Below are 13,777 nucleotides of genomic sequence, written 5' to 3'. Positions count from 1 at the left end.
CTCTATGATAGGAGAGAGAGATAAGAGCACTGACCAGTTTCATTACACCATGAACAAGTGTTTTTACTGGAGACAATGGAGGAGAGAACAAGAAAATTAGCATAGCCTGCCAACATTATGGACATTGCGTTATTGTTTTTTCGGCACTGACAATTGCTTAGCAACATTATATCCAAACTGTTCCTCTACTGTACACAGTAAATAATTTTGTAAATTGTGTTCCTATTCTTCCACATTTAGTATTTTCTTAAGCACAATTTCCATGAGAAACACCCCCATACTGTAACACCACCTCCTCCATATTTCACTGTTGCTGCTACGCACCATAGCAGCTAAAATTCTCCAGGCATTTGCCAAACCCAGTCCCTTCCAATGAATTTCTACAGAGCTTTGCAAGATTCATCATTGACTACAGAAATTTATGGCTTATGAGCAGCTACTCGACCTTCATTCCCCATTCTTTTTAACTTCCTGTGCACAGTCATTGTGCTATCTGGATGGATGACTGCAAGGGTGTCGCAATGATAAGGGGGGGGGGGGGGGGGGGGCAGGCTGTAATATTTGGGAGAATGTAGTACTTTAAGTATTTTGGAAGTTGAATAGTGACTCCCAAGTACTCACAAAAAAGATACAGTTCTGACCCTGTTAAAAACTTGCATAGAACCAACTTTTAAAACATTTTCTTGAATGAAAACTGTTTGACTACATTATGTTTTTTTTTCCTTTGCCTGAGAGCTATGGGGGAAGGGGGGTGGTTTGTAGCACCTCCCTTGGCCCCTGGGTATGGTGGGCGTAGCACTTGGGAAATCACGGGTGATTTCTTCCACTGTGTAAGAACACAGGACAAAAAAATTAGCCACACTCAGCAGGCATCATGCTAATACAATGTGACACTGGTAAAGTAGTCAAGAGGAAACTCCACAAGGTTGGTTATGCTTCTTCTTCCTTTTTTTCTTTCAGGGGAGGTGGGGGGTTGTGATCATTTTTGAATTCATTATAAAACTGAAACTGAGCTAAAAGTTTCTCTTCTAAAGTGAACTGGACATATTATTTAAATGTGATATTGCAGTACCACGATACAGCGGAGTGAATCAGGCTTATATAGTGTTTGCACTGATGAAGAATAAACATTGATATGGAGTCAGGTTAATGCTCATTTAATACACCAATAAGTACTCAAATACTTCATTATTTGAACTTTACACAATTTGAAAATAATTATTATTGCAATCATAGAATATATAACAGTGAATTTTTCACAGCAACAGCAATAAACAAAAAGTTGTCAAGACATTCAACAACGAGGGCAAACAGTAAAAACAATTGTTCCACAATATTTAGCCATCAACGTCAAATACAAAGAAAATTTTCTGGAAATTAAATTTAAGGTTTGAAGAATAAAAAACTGAAAATCAGAGCACTTTGTGTGCACTTTCTGTGGGAGATGCCTGTGGCTCAGTTTCTGGGAAGAGCAGCTCAAGACAGCAATGACAGAGAGTGCAGCGAGTGTGCTACAGCTTTCTAGCAGTGATTTGCACAAAGTGTTCACAGTCAGCAGTTCCACACATTGGGCTTCCACTGATGATCAAGCACACAGTCTCTACAGACATGACCTCCATGAACTTTACATGGGATTTTCTTCATTAAAACTCAATGGGATCAGTTTAAATAACATACCATTTATAGTGCAGTAGATATTTTATTTTTATTTATACAGTGATCTTCTTAGGTAAACTCCAATTTATACAGTTAACTTGTTAAATGATTTTCAGTTTAATTAGTTTACAAAAAATTTAGATCAAAGAAATATACATCCTTTGCTATTAGTGCCTTCCTACTTATTGTCAATACTATTTGCACATTTTTTAATTATTATTTGTGAAGACATTGATTACCATGGCACTCACAAAGGGAAAAGAGTCAACAGAAGCAATTATGCAGCTGTTGCCACACCTGGCAACAGAAATGAAGGCACTGACACATCTGTCAAGAGAAATGAATGAAAACATATCTCAAATAGAGAACAGATTTTTCCTAAATGAATGAAAGATTTTCTCAAATGGACAGTACACTGCTAGATTTGCATCCTTAATTAAATGAATGAGTGTACATACTACAAAAGAGAAACTGATACTAAATTTTGAAATATGTACAATATTTAGATGATCTTCTACAGCTGCTGAAAGAAAAGTTAGAAAATGAAGTTGAGCACTTACATATCATTAAATCAGTATAGGATATTTTGGTGAATAAAGTGTAAATATTAGAAAATTAATTAATAGAAACAAAAGGTAATTTAAAACAAGTCATGAATAAAATGACAAAGCACTTACAGGATAAGGAATGAAATGGAACGACCATTGGGAAAATTAGAAGCTAGTAGAGATGTTCTGGTAGTGAGAGAAGTGATCAAAATAGAGATCTGATATGGGGTACATTCTTATATTCTGTTATTAATGTACAAGCTGAGATAGGAACATCATTACATAACAATGGAGACAAAATCTCTGCTACACAGTAGTCATATATAAATAATTACTTAAACTTTGAACATGTCAGATGTTAACACTCAGCTGATCTATATTTTGGTCACAAACAGTGTGTGTTACAAATGAAAAATGAAAAGCACCATTTTAAGAGCTTGTTTAATATAGTGAAGAAAATACTGTGAACATACAGCACATGTTAGAAAGTGAAAGTAATTTCTTTAGGTACATACAACAGTTTACATCAATTAACACAATTTTTTTTAGAATTTTGTGGCTGTGAACATCTCTGGTTCACTGTCTCATTACTGCATCATTTTTGTAGTACACACAAAAATACCAACAACAAATATTACAGAATGTAACACAGAAATACCAACAACAAATATAACAAAACATGACATAGAAATACCAAAAACTAATGTGAGACTAATATATGACACAAATATTAACGAATGTTTAAGAATGCAGAGAAAAAGAGTGGAAGAAAAGATCGACCACAGTTTCAAAATTTTGGGTACTGTAATATCTTCATGATCATCAAACAATGGTTTGGCGATGGAGGGGGGGAAGGGGGGGGGGAGAGCAAACATTCAGTGCTGTAATGATTTAAGAGAATATTTTTGAGGACATCTCACAGGTAACTACATTTGTTTTATCTATATAAACAGTAATGGGCTGTTAGAAGATGAAATGGAGTATCAAATTATAGTGTGAAAAGCAGGAAAGCTGTCTAGCAGAAAATGAAGATATGTATACAATATTACACACTGAAGCACCAAAGAAACTGGTATAGGCATGCATATTCAAAGACAGAGAAATGTAAACAGGCAGAATACGGTGCTGCAGACAACAATGCCTATATAAGACAAGAAGTGTTTGGCGCAGTTGTTAGATCGGTTACTGCTGCTACAATGACAGGTTATCAAGATATAAGTGAGCCTGAATGTGGTGTTAAAGTCAGCGCACAAGCGATGGGATACAGCATCTCCGAGGTAGTGCTGAAGTGGGGATTTTTCCCATATGACCATTTCATGAGTGTACTGCGAATATCAGGAATCTGGTAAAACATCAAATCTCTGACATTGTTGTGGCCAGAAAAATATCCTCCAAAAAATGGGACCAACAATGAATGAAGAGAATGATTCAGAGTGACAGAAGTGCAACCCTTCTGCAAATTGCTGCATATTTCAATGTGGGCCATCAACAAGTGTAACTGTGTGAACCATTCAATGAAACATAATTGATATGGGCTTTTGGAGCCAAAGGCCCACTCGTGTACCCTTGGTGACTGCATGATACAAATAGTTATGCCTCGCCTGGGCCCATCAACACCAACATTGGACTGTTGGTGATTGGAAACATGTTGCCTGGTCAGATGAGTCATGTTTCAGATTGTATCGAGTGGATGTACGTGTACGGGTATGGAGACAACCTCATGAATTTGTAGACCCTGCATGTCAGCAGGGGACTGTTCAAGCTGGTGGAGGCTCTATAATGGTGTGCGGCATGTGCAGTTGGAGTTATAGGGGAGTCCTGATATGTCTAGATACAGCTGTGACGGTGACATGTACGTAAGCATTCTGTCTGATCACATGCATCCATTCATGTCCATTGTGCATTTCGATAGACTTGGGCAATTCCAGTGTGACAATGTGACACCCCACACTCCAGGAACACTCTTCTGAGTTTATACAGTTCCACTGGACACCAAACTCCCCAGAGATGAACATCATTGAGCAATTCTGTGGTGCCTTGCATCATGCTGTTCAGAAGAGATCTTAGCCCACCGTACTCTTACCAATTTATGAACAGCCCTGCAGGATTAATGGTGTCAATTCCCTCCAGCATTACTTCAGACATTAATTGAGTCCATGCCCCATTGTGTTGCGGCACTTCTGCTTGATTGCGGGGACCCTACACGATATTAGGCAAGTTTACCATTTTTTTTTTTGTTCTTTAGTGTATGTATCGGTATTAATATAGAGGTTGTGGTCTGACAGTCCTTCACACTGTTGCTACGGGTCACATCACTTCCAGTGTATTATGATAGATTATGTTGTGTGATGACTCATGAAAAATTGCAGCATTATTTAATATTGTGGTCTTTGAACAATTTTCGTATACACTTTTTAAGGAATGGGCATCTATAGTTAAGTATACCAAAGTAGTGTGAAGGAGATGAGGTTCATGGAAAGTAATAACTGTGGTCTTAGTACCGTTTGTCCTCTATGCAAGGAACTACATTTTCTTTCCTTTTTACAGATAAGTACCAGTTTATGGTAATAATTACTATGGTCTTAGTATCCATTGTCCTCTGTGCAGAGAGGCATTTTTTCTAATTTTGTAGTCGGAATTTAGCTTACAAAAGGGAGTCCAAAAGAAATGATAATGCTACTGTTGGAGAAGCTGGAGGAAAGATGACATCATCCCGGAGTTTTCTGCTATGGGAGACGTGCTCTAAATTAATGATTGTGTCAATCCCCTGAGAAATTTCTAGATTAAGATTATGGTTATATAATTTTATTTATTTTTATAGTGGAATTTTGTAAGTGTGATTTATTAAACTGTGACATTTGATATGGGTTTTTACTGTTTTTAACAAAGTGGTGACATTAAAATGGTAAAGCTTTTGCACAAATGGAATTTATACTGTTTGAATTATCTGAATGATAATATGGCTGGATTGTGTAATTTCCTAAGAGTGGTCTTCTTAACTGTAGTATAAGTAGTCAAGCTTATTTCCATTACTGCCATCCTCAGTGATTTGAAGAATAGGTTGCATGTGTCACTAGAGTTATTCAATCCAGTTTGTAATCTGGTTCATATATCCAGACAGTGACCAGTCAATATAGCTTGTATAATTGGTATCACACCAGACATGACATAAAATTTATCTAAATAAGAAATCATATTAACGCTTACTTTAAAATACACACATCAAAACAAAGAGTTGCTTCACCTCAGGTCCAAGGGTTCCCGAAACTGTACAGAAAATTGGAATAGAGATCAACATAAACATCATTTCTGCCCTTTTTATTGCTCATGAAAACCACACATTGCAAGTTGTACTACCATACAGTGAGCCCTTCAGAGGTGGTAGTCCAGAGTGTTGTACACACCAGTACCTCTAATACCCAGTAGCACGTCCTCTTGCATTGATGCGTGCCTGTATTCGTCATGGCACACTATCCACCAGTTCATCAGGGCACTGTTGGTCCAGATTGTCCCACTCTTCAATGGCGATATGATGAAGATCCCTCAGAGTGGGTGGCGGGTCACATCATCCATGAACAGCCCTTTTCAATTAATCCCAGACATGTTCGATACGATTCATGTCTGGAGAATATGCTGGCCACACTAGTTGAGCAATGTCATTATCCTGAACGAAGTCATTCACAATATGTGCATGATTGGGGCACAAATTGTCTTCCATGAAGGCGAATGCCTCGCTAATATGCTGCTGATATGGTTTCACTATTGGTCGGAGTATGGGTTCACGTATGGTACAACTGTTACAGCACCTTCCATGACCACCAGCAGTGTACATCAGCCCCACATAATGCCACCCCAAAACAGCAGGGAACCTCCACCTTGCTGCACTCACTGGACAGTGTATCTAAGGTTTTTGCCTGACCGGGTTGCCTCCAAACACGTCTCCAACGAATTGTCTGGTTGAAGGCACGTGTGACACTTATAGATGAAGAGAACTTAATGCCAATCCTGAGCAGTCCATTCAGCATGTTGTCAGACCCATCGATACCATGTTGCATGGTGTCATGGTTGCAAAGATGGACCTTACCATGGACATCAAGAGTGAAGTTGCGCACATGCAGCCTATTGCGCACAGTTTGAATCATAACATGGCATGCTGTGGTTGCACAAAAAGCATTATTCAACATGGTGGTGTTGCTGTCAGCGTTAGTCTGAGCTGTAATCTGTTGGTAGCAGTCATCCTCTGCAGTAGTAGCCCTTGGGCGGCCAAGCGAAGCATATCATCGACAGTTCCTGTGTCTCTGTATCTCTTCAATGCCTGAACAACATAGTTTTGGTTCACTCTGAGACACCTGGCCACTTCCCTTGTAGAGAGCCCTTCCTTTCACAAAGTCAGAAAACGGACTCAATCAAACCGCAGTATTGACCATCTAGGCATGGCTGAACTTTAGACAACACGAGCCGTGTACCTCCTTTCTGGTGGAATGACTGGAAAAGATCGGATGTTGGACCCCTTCTGTCCAAAAGGTGCTGCTCATGTAAGGTTTTTTACATCTTCGGGTGGGTTTAGCGACATCTCTGAACAGTCAAACGGACTGTGTCTATGATACAATATCCACAGCCAACATCTATCTTCAGGAATTGTGGGAACCAGGGTGATGCAAAACTTTTTTTGATGTTTGTATATTGGATGCACCAATATGGAGCAAATATTTTTGTGTAAAAGAAGTAAATTACCTAAATATCCTATGGTACTGCCACTGGGAGGTCATTAGAACCTTTGTTGTAATAAGTGGAAGATGGTGGGATGGTCACTGGAAAGTCAGGAGAGCCTTGTTATAATAAGTGGAAGACTGTAATCAGCCAGAAGTGAAGGGCCTGTTTGGTCGCATATGGTATACTTTAGCATTAGCAGAAAAAATGATATTAAAATTAATACTGTCTTTTCACTTTGAAAGAAAAATGAGATAAATAATAATAACAACAACAATAATAAAGGGTAATGATACAAAAAATATGTATTTACTTACCTGATATAAATCGTAAATCACTACTTTCCAGATTAAATCAAGAATGATACAAATGTTTTGAGCAGTTTAATATTTAATTAAGGAGATGAAAAAATAAACATGATTACTACTCAAGTATTTGTTGCACATCATAACTGAAAAGAATGATTCTTCTCATGATAAATAAAAAAATTTAAAATGGTCAAATTTTTTGTGAAATGATTTGTCTAAAAGTAAGAACTAAAATAATTACACAAACATTTGATATGTTTCTCGTTCATTATTAGAAACATGTACAGAAATTCAAATACCGAAGCAAAAATGTGGTTGACTTTGCTTGGCAAAAGCAAGTACACTCTGAGACAAAAAAGATTATGCATCATAAAGGAATTATCCAAACTGGACACAAGTCAGAAGATGTGATGTACATATCATTAAAATTTCAGAAAAATTGGATGATTTATTCATGAGTTTGAGCTTCATAAATTGAGCAAGTCAACGAAGTGTTGGTTCACCTCTGGTCCTTATGCAAGCAGTTATTTGGCTCAGCATTGATTGGTGATGTTGCTGGCCGTTCTCCTGAGAGATGTGCTGTGCTAAATGGTGTGTTAAGTTATCAGCAGCACCCTTACAGCATAGTGGTGCATCAACACTATTCAAGCACCGTTTTTTTGCCCTTCATAGCAAGCCATCCTGGGCTTACATTTCAGCAAAATAATGGCCACCCACACACAGCAAGAGATTCTACTGCTTGTCTTCATGTTTGCCAAACCCTAACAGGGGCAGCAACATCACTGGACCTCTCCTTAATTGAGAAAATTTGTAGCATTATGAGCAAGGCCTTCCAACCAGCTTGTGATTTTGACGATTTAATCCACCAATTGGACAGAATTTGGCACAATATTCCTCAGGAGTACATCCAACAACTCTATCAATACCAAGTTAAATAATTGCTTGCGTAAGGGCCAAAGGTGGACAAAGACATTATTGACTTGCTCAATTTGTGAAGCTATTCCTCTCGAATAAATAATCCATTTTTTCTAAAATTGTAATCATTTGCTTGTCTAAACAAGTACATCACATCTACTGATTTCCACACCATTTGGATCATTTCTTCATGATTTGTCCTTTTTTTTTATCTTATAATGAATTTAAAATCATAAACAGTCAGTTGGAATACTCACATGTTAATTACATAGAAAGAGCACTGAGGAGACTCTGCTGTTTGATTGGAATTGCTATCTGATTTACAGTTCCAATTTAATCCATGTTTTTAATTAATTTTTGTATCAGGAACAGTGAGTGTGCAAGAACAATAATATCAACAGCACTTGTAACGAAGGCATTAGTTCTTGTGCCACATACATTCCCTTTCCTGATATTTGAAGAATTCCCTATTGAGAATGAAAAATTGTTGGAATTTTTTTTACACCCGGAGACACAGCTGAGAGAAATATGTCAAGATCACAGACTGAAGGCTGCATGGTCTACATAATCCACCTGGTTAATGTACTTTAGAACTCTTTAAATTTCTCTGATTATGAGTTAAAAATTGATCTTTAAATTCTCAATAGTCACTTAATATGATGTACGTGATTGCAAGCATCACTCAGGGGCTCATCGAATGTTTCTCTAATCTATTTTATTTCCTACTTTTAGCCAAATCATTTTACAAAACATTGATACTTTTTTATAATTTTTTTTTATTTTCATGTTTTGCTCAGAAAGCATGAAGAATAATATATTTAAATACCAACCAGTACTGGTATTTTATTATTATTAAGGGTACATAGATCAAAAGCAAGCAAATGAGGTGTCAGTTGTCAATTTAAATGTCTATGTTTAACTTAGAATTTTAAATAGTGCTGGAGCATATTTGTCTGGTGGATTTTTCTTAATCATCCAGATTACTGTCAAGCAATTAAATTGTTTCCAGTATGAATTTTCACTTTGCAGCAGAATGTGCATGCATTTTAAACTTCCCAGCAGATTAAAACTGTGTGACAGCCCGGGACTCAAACCTAGGACCTTTGCCTTTCATGGACAGGTGCTCTACTGACTAAGCAATCCAAGCATGATTCATAACTCACCTTCACAGCTTTACTTCTGCAAGTGCCTCACCTCATACCTTTCAAACTTCACAGAAGTTCTCCTGCTTATAATGCTAGACTACCACTACTGTAAGAAAGAATATTGCAGAGACCTAGCTCAGTGACAGCCTGGAGCATAGCTTAGCGACAGCCTGGAGGACTGTTTCCAAAATGAATTTTTCATTCTGCAACAGAGTGTGAATTGATTTGAAATTTTCTGGCAGTTTAAGACTGTGTGCCAGAGCAGGCCTTGAATCTGAGACCTTCCGCTTTCCTGCGTAAATGCTCCACTGACTGAGCTATCCAAACACAACCCATGATCCGCCCTCACAGTTTTACTTCCACCATTACCTCACCCCTACCTCCAAACATACATCTATTCTTCCAGGAGTGCTAGTCCCACACAGTATGCTGGAAAACTTCTGTGAAGTTTAGAAGATAGGAGATGAAGTTCTGGTGGAAACAGAGCTGTGAGGGTAAATCATGATTTGTGCTTGGTCTGATCAGTTAGTAGAGCACTTGCTCAGGAAAAGCAAAGGTCCCAGGTTTAAGGCCCGGTCTGACTATTCCAACTGCTGTGACTGCACTCCTAGCAATAACTGGTTAATTTCTCTCTTCATTTTGAAGTTATTTACATGCATTAGGTATGAGCAGTATCTGCACTATGTTTCATACAAATTTATTATTCCTATCATAATTTTTGATATATTGATTGCAATAATATACATAGTTTTACTGAAAATTGTGTGAATTACAAGTTGCTGATAATTGAACTTATCATAATGATGTAGGGGTAGATTTTGAGTGAGCTAGTCAGTCATATTAGACATACTGAACTTCACTAGTAGAAAGCTAAGAATCCAGACTTTACAACAACATGGTTAAATTTTCCTAAAACTAATTAACTTAGAGAAATTGCAATCAAAGTTTGCTGCCATTGAAAATTTCTGTTGCCAATTTAACCATTGTGCTTGTTAGATTCCAGTTTTCACTGCTATACTTTTGTTGCCTTAAATTTTCTGAACTGAATGACACCCTTTATCAATTAATTAAGAATGTCCATAAATTATTATAAGTGTAAATATGGTTGCCGTACTTGTAATTAGGGAATTCACAGCATAGATACACTAAATAGTTCTGTTATCTTTTTTATTTCATTATCTGACCTATCTATTACTGTATGTTAACAAAATTACTGTGGAAACACACGGCTCAGCCAAATTTGTAAAATCTAATATAGGCAGTTTTTCAAACCATTATATTTTTCCAAAATAACATACACTCCTGGAAATGGAAAAAAGAACACATTGACACCGGTGTGTCAGACCCAGCATACTTGCTCCCGACACTGCGAGAGGGCTGTACAAGCAATGATCACATGCACGGCACAGCGGACACACCAGGAACCGCGGTGTTGGCCGTCGAATGGCGCTAGCTGCGCAGCATTTGTGCACAGACGCCGTCAGTGTCAGCCAGTTTGCCGTGGCATACAGAGATCCATCGCAGTCTTTAACACTGGTAGCATGCCGCGACAGCGTGGACGTGAACCGTATGTGCAGTTGACGGACTTTGAGCGAGGGCGTATAGTGGGCATGCGGGAGGCGAGGTGGACATACCGCCGAATTGCTCAACACGTGGGGCGTGAGATCTCCACAGTACATCGATGTTGTCGCCAGTGGTCGGCGGAAGGTGCACGTGCCCGTCGACCTGGGACCGGACCGCAGCGATGCACGGATGCATGCCAAGACCGTAGGATCCTACGCAGTGCCGTAGGGGACTGGACTGCCACTTCCCAGCAAATTAGGGACACTGTTGCTCCTGGGGTATCGGCGAGGACCATTCGCAACCGTCTCCACGAAGCTGGGCTATGGTCCCGCACACCGTTAGGCCGTCTTCTGCTCACGCCCCAACATCGTGCAGCCCGCCTCCAGTGATGTCGCGACAGGCGTGAATGGAGGGACGAATGGAGACGTGTCGTCTTCAGCGATGAGAGTCGCTTCTGCCTTGGTGCCAATGATGGTCGTATGCGTGTTTGGCGCCGTGCAGGTGAGAGCCACAATCAGGACTGCATACGACCGAGGCACACAGGGCCAACACCCGGCATCATGGTGTGGGGAGCAATCTCCTACACTGGCCGTACACCTCTGGTGATCGTCGAGGGGACACTAAATAGTGCACGGTACATCCAAACCGTCATCGAACCCATCGTTCTACCACTCATAGACTGGCAAGGGAACTTGCTGTTCCAACAGGACAATGCACGTCCGCATGTATCCCATGCCACCCAACGTGCTCTAGAAGGTGTAAGTCAACTACCCTGGCCAGCAAGATCTCCAGATCTGTCCCCCATTGAGCATGTTTGGGACTGGATGAAGCGTCGTCTCACGCGGTCTGCACGTCCAGCACGAACGCTGGTCCAACTGAGGCGCCAGGTGGAAACGGCATGGCAAGCCGTTCCACAGGACTACATCCAGCATCTCTATGGTCATCTCCATGGAAGAATAGCAGCCTGCATTGCTGCAAAAGGTGGATATACACTGTACTAGTGCTGACATTGTGCATGCTCTGTTGCCTGTGTCTATGTGCCTGTGGTTCTGTCAGTGTGATCATGTGATGTATCTGACCCCAGGAATGTGTCAATAAAGTTTCCCCTTCCTGGGACAATGAATTCACGGTGTTCTCATTTCAATTTCCAGGAGTGTATATATATATCTGTATGTAAGTCTTTATAGGGCCAGCTTCACCCCAAAATCTTCATCCTGCATTCCGCTACCACCAAGGTTATATCTCCCTGTCACTATGATTAATGTATTTGTGTAAATGTCATGTAATCTTGTACATTGTATCTTAATAAAAGCTCTTCAGAAAAAATTAAGTTCACGGCTAAACATCGATCATGCAGTGTTTCATGGTCTCTACCAGCTAATAATTCATCAATTGCTCAGTAACAACTATATAAATGTATGTTTATCATTACCAGCTGTTGTGCAACTTATTATGTCCACTAACTGTGTAATTTGGTACCAAACTGAGATTGTTCATTTTTCAGACTTCAAGTACAAAATTGTAAATCTGTTACTGTGATACTGTGTGAGGGGATTGCAAAAATGCATACCTTTAAACCATCATTTCACATGAAAACTGGAACTGGTTATCATGTTGTATATAATAAGAATAAATGTAAAAAAAGTCACCTCAATTAACACCTTCGATATGTCACCCAAGACTTGCTCTGATGCTGGCTAGCTGCATTAGAGACTAGGTATCATCTTGAAATTGTTAGAAGTGGTGTGATGTACATTAATGGAATATTTCCCATAACACCAGTTTTACAGCAAGTTGACAAACTTTCTTCATTGAGACACTGATAGCAGGATAAAGGTTTTCAGAAAGCTTGGATTTCAATTAACTCTTGGTTTGGGTATGAAAATTTGGATCAAAATGTTCTCTCAAATTTTTCTTAATTACCTCATTTACTTTCAAGCAATTGAACCCTTTATTGAAAAACTAGACCTCATGTTGGACAATATGATATCCCATTTGTCCATTTCTGACTGTTCTTTTGGCTGTGAAAAATACACTTGGTTTTTGCAAACCCATACCTCATGCTGATCAATTTCATACGCCATTTGTCCATTTTTCACTCTTCATTTGCCTATGAAAATTTGGTCAAACATCCACTGCATAATTTATAGGCAGCTTTATTTTCTTTCCACTCAAACATTTGACCAGTCACATGGATAGGAAAATAGAAACATGTTTACTCATTTATATAGGTGGCATGTGTGAGAGTACTGAATTTGGCTGAATTAAGTTTGCAGTTTTCTTTATGAAACTTTATAGTAATTTTATTATAATTTTAATAATAATTAAATGAGAAAAGACTAGTATAGAAAGTTGTTATTTATGCATATGCTATGTTAACATATTTGTTGTCTGTTTTTATTATTTGTTTGAGATACATTACAGGTGGTGTATGGTGGCTGGAGTTCGTAAGCAAGAAACCCTACATCACAATGGGTGCTCGCATGGAGCTGCCAATGCTGTATAGAGTGTCAAGGAGGACCTCAGTGTACCCTTTGCTATTAAAAACCATGGAGAAACCAGTTAATGATAACAAAAGTGTCCAATAGGAATTGATGTAAAATTTTAGTTTCAGTGTGAGCTTAGTCGCTGCTCAACATTTGCAATCATATTTGTATGTATAATAAAAGTTTATAATTATTTGAAAAATGTGGAAATTACTCAACTCAAATAGTAACAGGAATTTATTTATTACAATCAAAGAATAAATGTATCCAGAATTGGTGTCCACTTTTATCACACAAAACAGCAGATGAGTGCTTTTGTATTATGAGCACTGAAGTAGAAAGCACACAACCTTCCTTAATGGTTCTCTGAAAGACCGACAAATACTGGAACACAAGAATGAACACTTGCGAATATGAGCCAAATATGACCAAATGCTATCTGCTCA

General features: G+C 38.8%; 1 long non-coding RNA gene across 1 annotated transcript in view; it reads left to right on the top strand.

Annotated features, from left to right (window-relative positions):
• LOC126284534 (uncharacterized) overlaps positions 1-13,491 on the top strand; it is a 57,353-nt gene extending 43,862 nt beyond the window's left edge. Inside the window, exon 3 of the long non-coding RNA XR_007551492.1 lies at positions 13,270-13,491. This is a non-coding gene — a long non-coding RNA (uncharacterized LOC126284534). The remainder of the gene's footprint in view (positions 1-13,269) is intronic.
• Positions 13,492-13,777: the final 286 nt, after the last annotated feature.

Source organism: Schistocerca gregaria, chromosome 8, assembly GCF_023897955.1.
Source record: "Schistocerca gregaria isolate iqSchGreg1 chromosome 8, iqSchGreg1.2, whole genome shotgun sequence".
NCBI classification, from domain to species: domain Eukaryota; kingdom Metazoa; phylum Arthropoda; class Insecta; order Orthoptera; family Acrididae; genus Schistocerca; species Schistocerca gregaria.
This window is presented reverse-complemented; position numbering and strand designations above follow the sequence as displayed.